This window comes from Macrotis lagotis, chromosome 3 (genome assembly GCF_037893015.1).
Source record: "Macrotis lagotis isolate mMagLag1 chromosome 3, bilby.v1.9.chrom.fasta, whole genome shotgun sequence".
Classification (NCBI taxonomy): Eukaryota; Metazoa; Chordata; class Mammalia; order Peramelemorphia; family Peramelidae; genus Macrotis; species Macrotis lagotis.
This window is the reverse complement of record NC_133660.1, coordinates 95,779,659-95,800,080: the sequence shown is the minus strand read 5'-3', so window position 1 is coordinate 95,800,080 and position 20,422 is coordinate 95,779,659.

The window sequence follows — 20,422 nt, the reverse complement described above, 5'->3', positions numbered from 1 at the left end:
TTACAGAGAAGTGGGGAAAGAATTTCTTTTCTTTGTAAAGGGTAGGGCTGCACTGAACTAGATTCACCTTAAGAGAGGGGTCCATGCCTTGAATAGTGGCAGGTCCAGTGCTCTGGGGAGTATTCTAATAGAGGAGAGAAACACAGTCCTTTGAATGGCAAGCTGACATTGTCCTATTGATAAATCTGTTGTCAATCATATCATACAGCTCAGCAGCTCAAAGGTTGAAGGTCTGAGAGGAAAGACAGTTCTGAAGATTAATCCATCAAGAGATGGGCTTGGATATATTGAATTGTCTCATTCTGTCTTCAGAAATCACATGCTGGTGCTTGCCAGCATTGATGATGTACCATGATTTAGGAGGAAGGGAAACTAATTCAAAGGTTAATAAACTCCTGTAGCAAACAGATCATCAAAAATAATACTGTTTCCTAGTCAAAGGTCATAGGATGAAATGGTTCTGGAAAAGGCAAGTGAGAAGGATGCCTTTGCACACATTCTTCTCACTAAAATAAACATAATTGTTGTCCAAGTCAGGCCAGCATGTATGATGACACAATCCTCTCCGATTAAAAAAAAGAATGAACAACATCAAATCAGTGCCCAGGCTACCAATCAGATGATTCCAGAGTCCAGCACTATGGACGCAATAAACATAACACCTGCCATCCACAATTTGATTTAAACTAGTTTCAATTGACAGCATTGCTTTCCATACATCAATGCTCCAGATGAATTACACTACACTGAGTTCTGAACTCAGCTGAGTCTTCGCTACCCCTATATGTGCATTCAAATTGTTCACAGTCTTTTAATTGCATTTGCCTCACATCACTCTGAAAGTCCAATTCTTCAGTTTAAATGTCCCCTCCTCCTTGAAGTTTTCCTTGATAAAAAAGTGATAGAAGAGAGATCATGTTCTACACATTATTATCAAGCTCTAATATTTCTTCTAAGAACTTATTCTATTCTAGCATGCATTATGCAAAATTAGCATGTTAGCTTTCTTTTTTCTCTTTTTCTTTTTTTTTTCTTATTTTTACTATATCTTAAGAAAATTTTGACTTTATTTCTACCTCTTTATAAGCAGGTTTTTCTTTAATTTATGGACAAGCATTTCCATAACATTGTACAGTAAAGAAGATTATTGCACATGAACCTGCAAATCTACTATGTAAAATTTGGTATTCCCTTCATATATGAAGCAAAATTATCATGTAAATTTCTTTCTTTTCTTTTCTTTCTTCTCTTCCCCCCTTCGCTGCCCTAAAATAGCTATCATTAAACTCAAAGAGGTGTATGTGTGTTTGCTGACACATGCAAAAATATGTAAAGATATATTAGTTTTATAAGTTCTTTCTCTAGATGCAGATTGCATCTTTATTCAAATGTCCTTTATGGTTAATTTGAGTGTTAATAAAAGGCAACATATCTTATTAGCTCAAAGTGATTCTAAATATTTCTGCTACTATATACAATGTGGTCTTGGTTCTGCTCATTTTGCTCTTCAATATTTTTTGCAAGACTGTGCTTCAATAAATAAGTAACAGAAACCTCAGTTATTTTACAAAAAAAAGCTTTAGTTTTCTGCCATGATTTAAATTTTATCAGGACAGGGAACAAGCTACAACAGTATTACAAATGTAAAGAATGAAACAAGCTCTGTTCTCATGTAACTTAATAGATCATTTTCATTTTTCTTTTTTTTTAAGTTATTGAGAGGCAATGGAGTTTAAGTGACTTGCCTAAGATGACACAGCTAGGTAATTAATAAGTGTCTGAGGCTGGATTTGATCTCAGTTCCTCCTGACTCCAGGGCTGATGCTTTGTTCACTGCACCACCTAGCTGGCCCTCATTTTCATCTTTCAACCAGTGCTACATATGGTATATATATATATATATACATATACATATATATATATATATATAAATGTATATATATATATACATATATATATACTTTTTCTGTATTTTATGTTATTTCCTCCCACATAGACATGCAAAAATAAGCTTCAACATAACATGTAAAACCTTGAGTTCTGAATTCTCTCCTTTCCTCCCAACCTCCTTGCCTCATTGAGAAAGCAAATTATTTGACATTGGTTAAAATGTGTACTCATGAACAAACATTACCACAATAGTCAAGTTGTAAAAGTAAACGTAGCCCTCCCCCACAAAAAATCAAGGAAAATAGTAAAAATAAAAAGTATGGAGGGCAGATGAGGGATGCAGTGGATAGAGTACCAGCCCTGGAGTCAGGAGGACCTGAGTTCAAATCCCAGTCATGTAATAATTAACCTAGCTGTGTGACCTTGGGCAAGTAATTTAAGCCCATTGTTTCATAACCCCCCCCCAAAAAGGATATATTTCAATCTGTTTTCAGACACCGTCATCTCTGACGTTGTGAAGGACATTATTCTTTATCATAAGTCCTTCAGCGTTCCCTTGGGCCACAACACTTCTGAAAAAGATAAGTCTTTGACAGCTTACCAACCAACAAAATTGCTGTTACTTTGTATATAGTATATTTCCCATCACATATGCTTATGCAAGGTTTTTACTATGATAATTACATAGTATATACTTGAAAGAAAGCTTATTTTACATATATGAAGGTATGGGAAATCAAGTACATTGTAATTGGGTTTTAAGATGACTAGAAGCAATGAAGAGAACTCATGTGACAGGAAAAGCAATTGTTAAATTATATTTTTAAAATGTATTTAAAGTCATAAGATCCTAGCATTTTAGTTGAAAAGGATCTTAGGGATTATTTACACAACACTCAGCCAAGTAAACTGAGACCAAGAAAAGTTAAGCAAATTGTCTTTAGATAAAGACTTTGTAGCAGAACGCAATACCTGAAAAGGACACAGGATTTTATGTCTTCTAAAACCTTTCCTTTACAGATGAGAGGAATAATATTCCTGAATAACATTCAGTTTCAGGTTCTTTCCATTATACCATGTTACTTTATGTGCTCTAGGAACTCCATGCAGTAGATAGGGTCTTATGGGAGAAGCTAGAGGCCAAAGCCCTTTGGCATCTAGGTGGTATAGTGGATAAAACCTTAGAATCAGGAGGACAGATGCATGAATCTAGCATTAGCCACCTGACTCTTACTAGCTGTGTGATCTTGGACAACTCACTTATTCCTGATTGCCTCACATTCAGAGGCATCTCCAATTGTCCTGATTCATATCCTTCCACTGGACCAAGATGACCCTGGAGGAAAAAGTGAGACTTGTGACTTAGTACAGGAATCACTCATTCAAATCCAATTCATGTGATCTTCTTTGAAAATGAAGGATAAACATTATTGTTAGAGGCCAAGGTAGCTGGATAATGTGGAATGAACTGAGAAAAGAAGTAGAGGAAGATTCACATGAGCAATAGCAAGAATAAGAGAAATGAGGGGTTCTGAGTAGACTTGTGTAATTATATTGAGCATCTACACAAGATAGTAATCAGCATATCACTAGGAGGTGAGTAATTTCTAACATTTATATCACACTAGTTAGTTGGCTCTGTTGGTAGAGTTCCTAACCTGTGGTAAGTCAGGAAGACTCAACTTTCTGAGTTCAAATCTGATGTCAGACATTTCCTAGCTGTATGGCACTGGGCAGTTCACTTAATCCTGTTTCCCTTGTTTTCCTCATCTCTAAAATGAACTGGAGAAGGGAATGCCAAACCACTCCAATAACTCAGTCCTGAAAACTCTAAATGGAGTCACAAAGAGTTGTACACACTAAGATTTGCAAAACAAAGCCCTGGAGGTAGGAACAATCATCTTTGTTTTAGAAATGAAGGAACTGGCAGATGAAAAAGAGTAGGGCCAGATAATACAGAGCTTTGAAAGTCAGTTAGAAGATTGAGGCCTACATATAACCCAGGTTACAATTAGCATGAATAATAAATCACATGAAGTGGTTGTATGTATTTGAAATCTATATATATGATCCCATTTGACAAATAGTCAAAGGATATGCAAAGGTAATTTACAGATAAGGAAATCAAAGCGATCTATAGTTATATGAAAAATTGCTCTAAATCACCAATTATTAGAGAAATGCAAATTAAATCATCTCTGAGGTATCATCGCACATCTCTAAGAATGGCCAATATGCCCAGAAAAGACAATGATTAGTGTTGGAATGGATGTGGAATATCTGGGACACTAATGAGTTGTGAATTTATCCAACCTTTCTGGAAAGCAATTTGGAATTATGACCAAAGGGTAATAACAATGTTCATACCCTTTGATCCAGCAATAACACTACAGGGTCTATAACCTGTAGAGATTATAAAAAAGGGTAAAAACACCACTTGTACAAAAATATTCATAGCAGGCCTGTTTGTGGTGGCAAAGAATTGGAAATCATGTGAATGTCAATCATTTGTGGAATGGCTTAATAAACTGTGGTATATGTGTGTGATGGAACACTTTTGTTCTATTAGAAACCAAGAGGGATGGAAATTCAAGGAGATCTGCAAGGATTTGCATGAACTGATGCTGAGCAAGATGAGCATAACTAGAAGAACACTGTACACCCTAACAGCAACATGGGGGTGAAGATCAACCTAAATGGATCTACTCATTCCATCAGTGTGACAATAAAACACAATTTTAGGCTATCTGTGATGGAGAATACCTTCTGTATCCAGTGAAAGAATTTTAAAATTTAAACGAGGAAGATTAAACAAAGACCAAGACTATTACCTTTAACGTAGGAAAGAAAAACTTATCTTTTTATGTAATTTTGCTATCTCTTATATTTTATTTTCCTTCCTTATGGATATGATTTCTCTCTCATCACATTCAACTTAGATCAATGTATACCATGTAAACAATGTAATCACTAACATACTGCCTTCTGGGTAGAGGGAAATAAGATCAGGGGAAAAATTGTAAAATTCAAAATCAATAAATTTAAAAAATTATAACTATATAAAATATGGGAATTGGTTTCAACCCAGTTAAAATATGTTATTTGAATTATAGTAATGTGACCACTTCTTTTTTCCTTTTTATTTATTTTTAGTTGATATTTTATTTTTCCAAATATGTTTTGTGAAAGTTTTTTCAACATTCACCCATATGCATATATATATATATATATATATATATATATATATATACATAATTTTGTTACAAAATTTTCTTCCATCCTCCCTTCCTACTTGCCTCCCTTCAGCAGCAAATAGTCACATCAATATTGTACATATAATTTTTGATAAACATGTTTACAGATTAGTCGTTATTAGTTTGAGGAATTAGGATTAAGGAAAAGAGTTATACATAAGAGATAATTGTTATATCGTGTTCATCAGCTTCTGAAGGTTTTTTGTTATCATTGTTTTTTTTGTTTTGTTTTGTTTTTCTTCATCTGATAGGGGATAACATTGTCCATAGCTAGTCTAATGCATTTGTTCTAGCTCTCTGAACTACTGAGAGGAGCTTCTTCCATTAAGCTTGATCATTTCTTAATAATGCTGTTGATGTGTACATTGTTCTCTTGGTCTGTTCTCTTGTGCTCTTGCTTTGGTCCCTTATTCTCTTAGTTCTGCTCCTTGTGACCACTTCTTAAGATTTATTATTTTTAGTAATTGAAATTTGGCTTAGGTGTCAATACCATATCATTTTCATTTTCCTACCTGAGGATGGACATGAACAAATCCATTCTTAAGAAAGATAAAATCATATAATGCTCAGTATGGACTAAGTTCCATGGGACTAAAAGCAGGCAGATTAGTTGGAAAGAATGGCACTTATCATTTCAGCAGAAACAGAAGAGGGTCAATTAATTCTATGTTGAATCTAATTGAAAATGAATAAAAAAGATATTCTAAAGAAAAAAAGAAAAAAATGGAATTTTGTAAAGATAAAGTATGAAGGAAAGAATGGAAAGATTTGATCATGATAAATACCTTTTGACACACACATTCTTCATTAGACTGTAGGCTCTTTGAGGACAGGGATTGTTTTGATGTTTCTTTGTATTGTTAGTACCTGGTATCTTATCTGACATGGAGAAGAATTTACTAACTATTTACTGAGTAAGCAACATTCAGGAGTTCAGATGTTTTGGCTCCCTGCTTTAAATGCTATGTTTGCAGAAAGGCAACATCAGTGGAAGCTGTAATTGATTAAGAAAAGAAAGAAGTTATAGCCAAATATATTAGAAAAGGATTCAACAAAATTTTGTTTCTTTTATCTCCAAGGTGCCTCATGGAACTAGAGATCCATGAGTCTCCAAATCAATTTTCATTTAGAGAAGATAATGCTGGATAATATTATATTACCAGTTCTAAAGAAATCTCTCCTTTCTGGTCTTAGCTAAAGCTTGTGGGAGGTGCTCACAGATGGCTTCATTTTTATGTCCTCTATTGCATGAAAACTGGCATCAATGTGGTTTATCATGCTCAGTTTCAATCGGGGAAATATGGATCAGAAGTCTGGTGAGAAATGTTCAATGAAAGGGAAATCTGAGCTTTATTTTATGACTGTGTTTGGAATATATTCCAAAATCACTGTTCTAAAGTTCTATTTTGCAAAATAACCATTGTTATTTTTTAAAGACAATCAACAGAACCTTAATCAGCAATTATAATAAAGGATAATCTCACAAAACATGCTGCTATTAAGGAAAAGTATACACAATTCACCTTTAAATAAAATTTGTCCTGGGGAGGTAGCAAGACCTCAGGGTGGCAAGATGTGTCAGTGGATAGAGTGACAGACCTGGAGTCAGGAAGACTCACCTTTTTAAGTTCAAACCTAATCCTAAAATTTTCCCCGTGAAAGTCATTTAACCTTGTTTGACTCAGTTTTCTCACTTGTCAAATGAATTGGATAGCAAAATGACAAACCATTCAATATCTAGAATACCAAAAAATTCCAAATGGGGGTCACAAAGAGTCAAATGAGACTGAAAAACCCCTTAATCACAATTGAAAAGAACCCAAGAGAAGCCTCAGAACTCAGGAGAAAAGGTCCTGTCAGGGGATGAGTCAAGATATTGTTGAACTAGGGAGAAGCTTAAGGGAAGGTGAGGAGGGTGTACGAGTGACTTCCCATTTTATACAATTAGTTTTGCTAACTGAGAAAAATCATTTTATTTGAAATAGTGTATCACGGGTTATTCAATGGAATAAATTCAGTTTTCCTTACTGATTCTCGTGGATACCACGGAAGCTTTGAGATCTGTGTCCATTCTTGAGAGATTTGGCTCTAAATAGCTTGTGTCTTATGAGGTGGATATCCATTACTAGCCATGGATTAAGAAGAGCTGATAATTTACTTTTAAATGACAATCTTATTGCTCTATTGATTTTCTAGTCCGTCAACTGAAAATTGTATGGGGACCATTTAAATCAACTTCATATAAGAGTAAGGAAGAGACGGTTTGAGAAGGTTTGGCTTGTCAGGTCCCCCATACTAGACATTCTGGACAATGAGCAAATAACATTAAAAACATATGTCCTGATTAGACAATCTTGAGTCTTGTTTTTGGGTCTTGCCTCTTTTACATTTATTTTTCCTGAGCTTATATGAAAAAGCATACATATATATATATATATATATATATATATATATATATATATATATATATATATATATATACAGAGAGAGATATGTATGTTATATCATATATATATATATATATATATATATATATATATATATATATACACAAACATACATATGTATGCATTCCAAAATGAATGTTTCTAGGTTTTGCGGTTACTTTCTTAAGTTTGAGAGATACAGAAAACCTGCATCTTTTGTATACAGAGCTAATTAGTGGCAAAGGAAAATGAGTCTCCTATAACAATTCCAATTTGTTTGAAGCTGATGCTCACCAACACAAAAAGGAGGATAAGCCTGTGTGTAACATCTACTTTAAGGGCAGTGTGTAATCAAGGAGACATGTAGAATGTATCCAGGAGTGCAAACAAGTCATTAAGTTCTTATGGTCTTAAGGGTCAACCTCCTGGAAGAGCAAAGCAGTAATTATCTCCATTTGTTGTAAATCTTTTTGTCAATCTGTTCTTGTGATTCTTTTGTTCTTGTATTCCTTTTGTGTTTCAGAAATAAACTCCTGTCCCATTACTGATTCATGAACAATTGAGTCACATTCTATGGCCCTCTTTATAGATAACTTAGTTATGAACCTCAACCTAAGTTTTAATTATTTTGTTACCAGATCATTAGGGTTGTGGGCTTAAGGAGTCTAATCTTCCTCTCATTTGAGGCTGTTTGCCCCAAACTGATCATGATCGGGACTGTATGCCTGATTCCAGAATATATACATATATATATATATATATATATATATATATATATATATATATATATATATATATATAGTACTATATGTGGAAAAATAGAATAAATGGAATGTTTTAATCACATGACTACAACGTGATAATCTCTAAGCTTTGTTTGCTCTCTCAATTTCACTTCAATTTTTGATGGAAAAAGAACATAATAGAGTGTGCAGATTATAGGTCAATGAATTTGACTTCGATTCCAAGCAATTTCCTAGAACATTTTAAAGGAATAGTGAGTAAATGTCTAGAAAAGGAATCAACTCACACAGAACAGGCACAGCTTCATCAAGAATATGATATACTAGACCAAGTAATGTCCTTGATCAAGTTATCAAAATGGCAATTAGGATTAGTATATGTTATAGATATAATTTCTGTAGATTTTTATTAAAGCATATATTCTTCTGAAAATATAAAGAGATGTAGATGATGGTATAATAAAAATTGATTTTGAACCAGTGAAATGACATGACTCACTTGATTCAAAGGTTAGTCATATCTGACACCAACAAAGAAGAAATTTCTGTGATATTTCCTAAGAATATTTTCTTGGCCCTGTGCTATTTAACTTTTGCTTTATAATGACTTAAATAAAAGCACAGATGGCATGGTTATCAAATTTGCTTAGGTTTCAAAAGTGAACATATAAGATAACCCTGGCTGTAGACATCATGAGTCCAAACCGAAATGTTGGCAGAAGTAAATGGGATGACATTAAAAAGAATCACTCTAAAATTTTGCACTTGAGTTCAAGAAGTTTACTAAGACAGATTGTTCAAACAGGGAGATGAATAAGGATATGCTAATGTCATCAAAATCCTGGCAAAACTCTTTAGAAGAATCAATATTATCAAATGGTAATAAAGAGTCAAGAAGAATGAGGATAATTAAAAAGTATTTAAGAATTAGTATTTAAGAGATTTGTGACAAGTTAGAAGTTAGATTTCAAAGAGTTGTTTGAGACAACAAGCATAAACAGTTTTTTTGGGGGAGAGCACATTTGGGAAGAGAAAGGGAGGTGCTCAATAGGGCAATAAATTAAGTGAGCAATTTAAGATTTTAAGAATTGGGGAGATCTGCAAGTTTGTATGTAGGGATAATATACTATAAAAATAAATAAACATTTGAATGGATAAATTTTTGAAGGAGAAAGGAGGGGATCAATGGTGAAAATTATAAGACTGACCTTGACAAGAACCATGAAAAAAAAATCTGTTTCTAAAATGACATTTTTTTATTACTAGCAAAATTATATTTCCTTTCTCTTCCACATCTCAACCCCATTCTAAGAATGAAAAGTATACAGTCAGACAATTAAATTATAAGAATGTTTACAAAACTCCCCCATATTTCTGAAATGGATGGGTTTCAAATCAAATCATTATAAATTCAACCATCACTATCCTTTCAAATGTAAAAAAAAGTATATACCAATAGATTTGGTATTTTCTTAGAATATGGCATTGTCTTCTAGTCTCTCCTCTTTCTAACCCATCACACACACATACACACACACACACACACACACAGACACAAACACAAAATAACACATTAGTATTTCTAAAACATGTCTGACCTCATTGCTTTTTACTCAAGAATTTCAGCAGATCCCTATTGATTATTAAACAAAATGTATACTCAGCAAAGTATTTATAGCCTTTTACAAGTTCTCTTTCTGGACTGATTTCACATTGCTCCATTTCAATTATTCTACAATCCAATTATATTGGTGGACTATTAAAACCTCCTCTAATGCTTTACATCTCTCTCTTCCGAACTGTTGCCCAGATTGTCCACTACCACCAACTAACCTGTTCCAAATAACATAGAAGAAATAAATCAGTCACATCTCTAACCCTATAAAATCACTTATGGCTTAGCATCTCGTTTTTCCTTAAAGTGTAATAATTTTAGTTCAGATATTACCCCTCAGTTATTGAAATTAATCTGTATATATCCTGCATTTCCTTATCTAAGTACATGTGTTATTTCTTCTCCTAAACATTATAGTTGAAAATTCCTCAAGTCTTTGAAGGAGACCTGTGGAAATAAAACTAGAAAGAGAAGATCTTCTCTCAATTTTCATACTTGCTAGCTGTTGGGGAGTTGTAGAGGAACTAGGTGGCACAATGGATAGATTTCTGGACATGGAATCAGAAAGATTCATCTTACTAAGCTCAATTCTATGCTTAGTCATTTATTTACAGTACGACCTTGCCAAGTCACGAAATCCTATATTTGCCTCACTTTCCTCATCTACAAAATGAGTTGGAGGAATATCGTTACCAAGTAAACCTCAAATGGAATCATGAATAGTCTTAGACAAGAAGGAAATATTACTGAAAGCTCATGGCAAAGACATCTAAACTCTTTGGTGTCTTCATTCAAAAACACAGAAGCAAAATTAAAACAAACCAAGGTTGTATTAGATGGCTTTTATGGATCCTTTTGCTTCAAAATCTATGACCCTAGGTCAGGTGCTATTTAAATTTTCTCTAGGTATATTCAATACTTAGCATAGTTCCCTGCATATAGAAGGTGCTTTAAAATGTTTGTTGACTTTTAATTGAATTGTATTTATTTGAAAGTGTTAGAATTATCAGGAAATTCTTAAAAACCTTTTGATCTGTCATTATTTTCTTTATTTTTTAAAAAATAATTCCCTAACATGATTTTGAAATTAGTATAAAAGACTGAAAATTTGGCATTACAATGTATTAAATTGATACAAATAATATGGATGAAATAATTGAGTCACATTGTTATTCTAAGACAAGGTAGTGTGATGTTTGTCAAAGAAAGCTTTAATAAATAAAGGGTTTAATTTACAGGCTCCCTGAAATTAGGCTGAAAATAATAGGTTTTGTGATTTTTCTCAGAGGCACTGAATGATTTCTTTAAAAAACTATAGTGAGCTGCCACAGTATAGGTATGATGGCTCATGGATCTGTGTTAGCATGAGTGGAGATGCTACTTCTAACAGTGCATTTCAAAGAGCACCCAGGCCTTCTCATCCCTTTTTATTCTTGGTCATACCTTTTTTGTTTATAGTTCTCCAATAGAAAGGAGGCCTTCCTCTAATTCCTTTATTTCTAGAATTTCATTGAAACACTTGAACTGTCTATCTTCTGTCTGTTAAACCACCTCTCTTTACAGGAATGTATGAAAAGGCAATTACAACAGTAATTACAATAACAATGATAATGATAACTTTTATATAGAACTAAGTGGTAGGTGCTGACTATGCTGAGAGATTTATCTTTATTATTTCATTTGAACCTCACAACCACATAAGAGCTAATGCTATTATTATCTTCAGTTTGTGGATGAGGAAACTCAGTTAAACAAAGGTTAAATGTCATTATCCAGGGTCACACTAAGAATAAATATTTGAGGCTGATTTGAATTCAGGTCTTCCTGATTTTAGGCCTAGTATTTAATCCAACTACCCCACAAGAATGAATGAATATATGAATGAATGACACACATTTATTTAGTGCTTATCATTTACAAAGACCTGAGCCTTATGAAGTTAAAATATATTCACAAAGCAAACCCTACACTCAATGAACTCATATTCTAATAGAGGGAAACAATACATAGAAGAGGTATCAGATAGAGTCAGATAGAGTGGCCCAGTCAGAAATATATCTTTAATGTAATTTCATGCATAAAAAACTCTTATCTCTTTCTGAAGTGAAACAAGTTGACAATGACAAGTATTTTAGTTGTGGTAACTTTCTTTTCCAGGTCTTTAGCAGTGGTAGTGATGTTGGGATTTGAGTGAGGGAAGGAGGAGGTACAACACTTGCAGAAGCAGATGATGGGCCAGATGGTGAAAAGAGTTGTTTCCCTTGATGATGCCTGAAGGGGCCAGACTGAAAGCAAGATTAGTGATCTAGGAGGAGCTGATTTTATTGGTCCTTACCTGCTCATTGGCGGCAGCTGGTTGGTAGTTAATGTGGCTGATGTCAGAGATGGGTCCCTTCTCTACAAGGGTTACTTGTCTTGATGTTGACTATGGATGCAGGGCTGAAAATAGGATTGGTGGTCTGGGGGTGGTGGTGCTTGAAAGTCTCTCCCAATTTGAGGATATATGATGGATTCATGGTAAAGATAATTTGGCCTGCCTGAGAAAAAAGCAAAATACTATGTCCTGTCTCTTTCTCTCAGGATGGATGCCCAATTGTTTTGCTCAGGGTGGATTATATGCCCTTTCTTTGACAGTTTGTTAGCAGGTAGGTGAGGATATGGAGTAGTGATATTGAGCCCCTTCCCTCAAAATTTTCTTTTCTGGATAATATTTGTAGGTTTAAGACTGAGGGCTGGGGAGAACTGATTATCAGGACTTTGTCCAGTCTTCCAGATTCACATCTATACCCTGGATGGCAGATGGCTCTGGAGGAGAAAGTAAGGCTGATGACCTAGCCCAGCATCTCCTCCCTCAAATCTAATTTATAAGTTTGTCATGACATACCTCAGTGATGTCAAGGTTTTCTTTAATAATGAAGGACAGACCCCCATATGTCACTGATGATAGAGTGGTGGATATCCACTTAGTGGATAGAGTATTATAAAAGGAGTCCAGCAGATTTATATTACAAACGAGGGAACTGACAGTTCTACCTTTAGACTATTACCAACTGTATGACCCTGAACAACTCACTTAACTTCTCTGTGCCTCAACTTCTTGTAAAAAGAGATTTTGATTTTGTGCTCTCTGTGTTCCATTATAACTTTAAATTTATGTCTTTTGTGCCCCTTCTTGCATACCTAATCATGTCAGATTATTTAAATCCTTCAAGAATTTTTTCATTGTCTCTGGAGACAGCATTAACCTTATTTTTTCCCTGAGGTTATGGTATCGGATTATTCATAGTGATATGGTAATATAAAAGTATCTGATCTTTTGCAACAAAAAGCAGTTTGAGAGTGTTGAAAATGAAATATACTATTTTTTAGTATGTCAACCAATAACTTCTCCCTAAGTATTAGATCATTATTCACATGAACTACCCATACAAATTATACATATAGATGAATGAACATATCTATCCATTGAGATATATATTCTTCATGCTTTATTTTTGTTTTAATAAATACTATTATGAAATGAATAAGAACAAGCCTCTCTTTTTCATTTTCATTATTATTGAAATAAACTCCCTAAAATAACATTTATATGATTTTATGTGAAAATGCCTTTCTCTATTTCATATCACTTACTATTTTAAAAAGTATATAATAGCATCTATTACTTCTAAAATCCTTTTCTGTGTTCAATTCTAAATACTTTATTTCTTGTATATTTTTGAAAGTATTCTAATACCAACCCCCCCCTTTTTATTTGGTATCATCTTTGCTAATACCTCCTTTTCTGATAACCCTACCCTTCTATTAACTGAGAGAGGGGGGAAAAGGATAAACAGAGACCTAAACATATAAGTAAAATCAAGTATAATAATATTCATATGTCCATGCCTATGTCAAATATGAACATTTCAATATATTTTGAAGAGTAGAAATGAGGATGATATATGATACATGGTTTATATAAACATTTAATAATACTATAACAAAACTATTCTATTGTTTATGTCATTTTCTGAGTTTCCTTCTCTCCTGCTTATTTTTTTGTCTTATTTTTTTCTTGGACCCCTATCATGAATTACCAACTCCTTCCCATACTTGTTGCAAATTTATACATTGACCATAACTGAAAATGTATGGATCTTCCTATACCTCTAATCCATAATTTCTTCACCAAGATATGGGAGGCATGAATCATCATCAGTCTCCTGAATTCATGACTAGTCATTGCATTTATCAGAGTTTTGCCTTTCAAGCTTGTTTTACTTTAAATTGCTGTTGTCATATAAATTGTTCTCTGATTTTTTTTTTCAATTTATTTTCCATCACTCCAGGTACCTACCAATATGTCCCTGTCATCTTATCTTACATTTGAATTCTTACATAAAGCATTTGAATATAGTAACATTATATTTGATAAACCCCAGGGCACTAAGGACTCCCCATTCAGTTTTTGATTAAAAATCTTAGAAAGTAAACTTACAGGTTTAGGCCAACATATCACACTACATATATAATGGAAATATGAACAAAATATAAAAGGTTACATCATATATTAAATAGTAAACAATGGATGAAATATTGAGACCTAGTGAAATAGTATTACAAATCAGAGAAAATGTTGGGCTTAGAAAGAAGATATGATTTCAAATCTTTATTTAGGTATTTATTTTATTTTCCAACTCTGTTTTTTAATTAATTTATTTATTTTAGATGTTATTTTTCCCCCAGCTATACACATAAGTAAGCTCCAACATTCACATCCAAAACCCTGAGCTCCAAACTCTCTCCCCCTCCTCCCACCCACTCCCCCCACTGAGAAAGTAAGCACCCTACCCTGGTGTACACCAAAACTGTGTAGACATGAAAGACACCATCACAACAGTCATGTTGCAAAAGCATACAAAGAAATAGAAAACTCAAGAAAAACAACAGGAGGAAAAAATGTATGCCTCATTCTGCAAAAAGGCACCATCAGATCCTCCCCTGGGATGGATAGAATTCCCCATCATAAGTCCATCAGAGAAATTGCTTCAATATTTTCCTCCTACAACCACCCAATGCCAGCCATATGTCCTCACATCCTATTCCTGCCCCCTTCATTTATTCTATCATCTCTCTCCTTTCACCCTATCTGTTGCGGATTTTCTCTTTCAAGGCCCATTCAGTGACAACCTCACTCCTGGAGGGGAGCTGAGAATAAGGAGTCAAGGAACACAGCCTTATGCCTCAAGCTCAAACGTGTGCCTGCTTAGCTTCTAACATATATATTGTTAGGTCTTCCAGGGTAGAACAAAGAAAAATGATGAAATGGAGGGATGTGACAAGCTGGATTTACGTGCAGCATTTGTGTTACAGGATAAGGGAGTACATTGTGGGGGAGGTGGTTAAACACAGCTGTGCTTTGTGCCCTTGGGCTGTTGGGTGGAAATACCAGCTTCCAAGTACACCGGCATACCTTATCTCTCAGGGCAGCATGCCAGCTCCTGAGGATGTGTCCAGCTGGCGGTTATTTAGAAATGACCTGGGTCATGGCTGTTAGAATAGCCTGTGTTCCCACAGCTATCCCTCCTCCAAAGTGTGTTGCATCTGTTTATCCTCTCCCACTCTTCTATCACCTAAATCCTGCCTCTGGTTCACTTGTCCCATTTCTTCCATTCTTTACCTGTCCTATGTTTTCCTTTATGATAAGATAGATTTCTATACCAATTTGGTAGGTAATTCCCTTTCTGAGACACTTCTGATGGGAGTAAGGCTCACTCACTCCCCCTCATGTTCCCCTTCTGTTCCACTGAAAACCTTTTTCTTGATTCTCTTAAATGAAGTAAATTATCCCATTCTACCTCTCCTTTTCCTTTCTCCTAATATATTCCTTTGTCCCCAATTAACTCCATCATTTTATCTTATATCTTCAAATAAATCTCCCTCCTATTCCTTGTCTATATCATTACTTCCAGCTGTCCTAATAAATGAAAGGGTTCAAATGAGTTATCAGCATCATCTTCTCAAGCAAGAATACAAGCATTTAAATATCATTAAGTCCCATACAATTTTCCCTTCCCATTCACCCTTTCTATGTTTCATAAGCACCCTGTACTCAGTTCTGATAATTTCATCTGAGAGTTTGAAAGTCCCCTATTTCATCTTTTCCCTTCAAAGAGGACGCTCAGTTTTTCTGGGTAATCTCTTGGTAAGCTAAGATCTTTTGCCTTCTAGAATAACATATTCCAATCCTATGAGCCTCTAATGTAGAAGCTGCTTAATCTTATATTATCTTGATTAGAGTTCCAGGATATTTGAATTACTTCTTTTTGGCTATGTGTAGCATTTATTTTCTCCTTACCATGGGTGCTCTAAAATTTGGCTATAATACTCCCCTTTCATTTTGGAATCTCTTTCAGGAGGTGATTATTGAAGTCTTTCAGTTTCTATCTTACTCTCTGCTTCTAGGATGTTGGAGCAGTTTTCCTAGAGAACTTCTTGAAGTATAATATCTAGGATGTGGTTTTTTGGTCATGATTTTCCAGTAGTTCAAACATTTTAAATTATCTCTCCTGGATCTGTTTTCAAGCTCAGTTATTTTTCCAATAAAATATTTCACATATTTCTAGTTTTTAATTCTTTTGGTTTTATTTTATTGTTTCTTGATTTCTTACAAAGTCATCAGCTTCCCTTAGCTTCATTCCACATTCTAAAGAATTATTTTCTTCAGTGAGCTTTTGTATATCTGCTTTTCCATCTGGTCAATTCTGATTTCTTCTCCTCATTGGCCTTTGGATAGCCTTTTACATTTTACTCAAACTGGTTATTGAGATGTTATTTTCTTGTATTTTTTCTCTTTCACCAAGCTGCTGACTTGATTTTCATGATTTTCTCCCATCACTTTCATTTCTCTTCCCAAGTTTTCCTCTAGCTCTCTGATTTTCTTCTATAACCTGAGACAAATTCATATTTTTCTTGGAGGCTTTGAATGGAGGAGCTTTGACTAAGTTATCTTCTGAGTGTGTATTATGATGCTTAATGGGACCAAAGTAATTGTCTATGATCTGATATTTTTTCATCACTGTTTGCTCATTTCCTCAACCTATGACTGGATTTTAGCTCTTTCTTATTGTGGAGCTCTACTTTCAGGCTGGAGAGGGCACTACCACAAGCTTTTGAGGATTTTTGCAACTGTTTTCAGGGGAACTCCTCCAGGGACTTACAAGTTCTCAATGCCTCCAAGGTCTTATGAGAGACTCTGACTGCTTTCTTAGCCTGAGCTCTAGTCTGTGGATGACCACAAGCATTACTTTCCACCCTGGAAACTTGAGGAGAATCCCAGTTCTGCTGCAGGCAGTAAACTGTTGTACTTCTGCTCCACTTCCTGAGACTGGGGCTCCAGATTAGGACCCAAATCTGAGTATGGGCAAAGTCACAGAGTCCTGCCTCAGGGATAACAAATGCAATCTCCCCCAACCTCCTTAACTTCCATGAGCTGAGCACTCTGGAAATAACTGCCAAGTGACTCCGTGCTGGATGGCTAGCCAAACATGTTCCTGGTCCCCTGATACTGGATTTGTTTTGAAATCTAATCTGGACTGGGCTCTGCTCTCACTCTGGTGCTACAGACGTTTCCTAATGAGCTTCCCAATAATTGCCCTTGGAAATCCCTGGGCTATTAGCTCTACCACTGCAACATACCCAGCTGTCCCCAGGGATCCAGGCACCCCTCAGGCTGTTCCTGGCCAACTGGAGATGACTGGCTCAGGTGCAGCCTGGGCTATGCTGCTGGGCTGCAGGTCCTTCCTAATCTGAGTGTAATGTACTCTTCCAGTAGATCTTCCAAATTGTTTCTGGTTGGAAATGTTTTGTAGGATTCTGCCTCTGTAAAATTTGTATAGAATGCAATCATTATTTGAAGATATTTAGAGTATTTGGAGGGGAGAGTTATGATGATTCCCTACCTTTACTCTGCCATGTTGGCTCTTCCCTCTGTAGATCCTTATTGACTGTCCTAATCTGGTCAGTTTAAAAAAAAATCAGTGCACATAACTGAAAATTTTTCCTGATGTTAACTTATCTATAAGAGACTCCTTCTTTGAGGAAGTCACTCAGGAAGCATTTTGCTTAGTTGAATTATTAACAGGTTGCTATTTTTGCAGTGGTGCTTTCCTGGGTTACCTAAGAGCTACCATGATGTCAGCCTCTAATAGAGGTATGCTTAATCCCAGTTAACTTTTGAACGAATTGAGTGAACCATACTGACTCCTTATAATTTTCTAGATTTAGCACAATTTCCTTATTATCAACTTGGGTGTTTTGTATATATTTTCTGTCATGTTTAAAATTTTTATTCAGTTATGAAAATCATGGGAAAATTTTATTGCATTGTTTGAACTTAGCCTTGTGTTACTGAAAATCTGGACCACCACTACTTATTTCTTAGGTACCTGTAACTAAGAACCTCTTAGATTATGCTAAACAGAAACCTAGTCATATTTAAGCACAGATGCAAGTAGTTTTCTCACAATTATACATCTCAAGTTCTGAAAACATGTCCTCTGTAGTTAATTATTTATTGTTATCTTGTTCTTTTGGTTGAATACAGATACTTGGAGACAGTAATATATCTGTTTTTTTCTGATTTGGGGGAGGTGTATCTATTTGATCTTTTTTTCCCAGATCAATGAGATCCTAATCTTTCATCTAATGAGAAATTACATTATCTAATCTTGTATTCTAGTTTATGGGTTATTAATTGCTTCCTTACTACAGAAAAATCTGTCTCCCACTGTATTCAGTGATCAGTACTTAGCTGAGGGGTCCTGATTAAAATTTTCCATGGGTTACCTGCATTACATAACAAATAAATATGTTGGGAACCTCAGAACTTTGTTTCCTCATTAAGTTTAGATTTTACCTAAAACCGTCTCAGGTCACAAATGTGAAGAGGAAAAGAAGAACAGAAAGTGGTGAACCTTATTATTCTCCCCACTATAGAGATGAAGGCAGAAATGGGAAAAACAAGGCTTCCAGAAGGAAGAAACTGTTGCCTCTTGTTCACCCTGCCAGGGAGATCATGCTAAGGAAAAAGAGAGAGCTAGGGGATTGACCATAAATCCTGTGCACCTATATGTCTTTTTTACTATTTCCCATCCATTCAGATAGCCGCTCCATAGAATGAGAATATCTTTAGCGAGCATCTTCAGAGACTCTTTGTCAAAACTGAACCCCCTGCATTGCTAGGTCTGAGGTTGAGTGAATAGTTGCTTCTCCCCTTTGAGCAATAAATGATCATTCATTGATTCATACATTCATTGAACTTAGTTTGAATCAAAGAGGTTGAAAGTTATCAATACTAGTTAGGCAATCTCCTAATTATAATCATAACTCTTGTTACTGGTCTCTTTTCTGAGCCTATTATTTTGGCTAAGAAAGATGAAAGTGATAATAATTCTTTATTATAAATAGCTGCAATTGTTGCTATGATATTTCTAATTATAGCTGACATGTGAAGCTAGTATTCTTACAATCCAATGATCCAAGTTGGGCTCCTAAGTCTTTTTTTTATTGTATTAACTTGCATAAGCCAAATAACATCACTGAGTCTGCCTAAGGTATACCAATCATCAACAGTTGAATCTGAGAGTTTTAAACAGTAATAATTTTATAATAAATGATTTTGTTAAAATTTACTGAAGAAAAAATTATCAGGACTGCTTTTTTAAGAATTTATATTCTTCACCGGAAGTAGACTGCCCTTTCATTGATATACATCTTGTTTATGCATGTTTTAATGAATTTAGGAGTATCTTTTGACCTTAGAAATAGTACTTTTGGACAGACATTCTCTGTTTGGGAATGGATGAAAATTTATCTGGTTGACAGAACTGAAGTAGACAATGAATATTCTGAAAAGTTTTTTGTGAAAAGTAAATTGTTTGCTTTACCAATTAATTTATTTGAGTGTATATCATTCCTACTAATCTACCAAAACTGCTTTCTTCAAGGTTGTCGATTTTCCACTAATTGTCAAATCCAATATTCTTTTCAGACCTTATGCCCTTCAACCTTAGTAAAACATTACAAATTATTGATTCCCTTCAAGATTCTTGTCATGGCTTTCATTACACTATTCAGTCATGGTTGTTCTCCCACCTCTCTGACATCTATTTCATTAATTTTCTTTCTGCCTATCGCCCCATAAGAGGAGGAATTGGGAGAACAACTTAACAATGATGCCAATATGTTCACTAAGACAAAACTATGAATTGCCAATCTTTAAAGAATCTATTATCTATTTGCATGTGCATGTGCAATATGTAAATACTTTATATGTATATAAATATATGGGGAGACACAGAAAGAGAGAAATACAAAGAAAAAAGAGACACATACAGAGACAGCAACAGAGAGATAGACACAAAGAGAGAATAATATAAATCTATTGCATTTTTTAAAATGGGTAGCTTTCCAAACCAATGAAATCTGAAAACAGGTCATGGGTTATATATA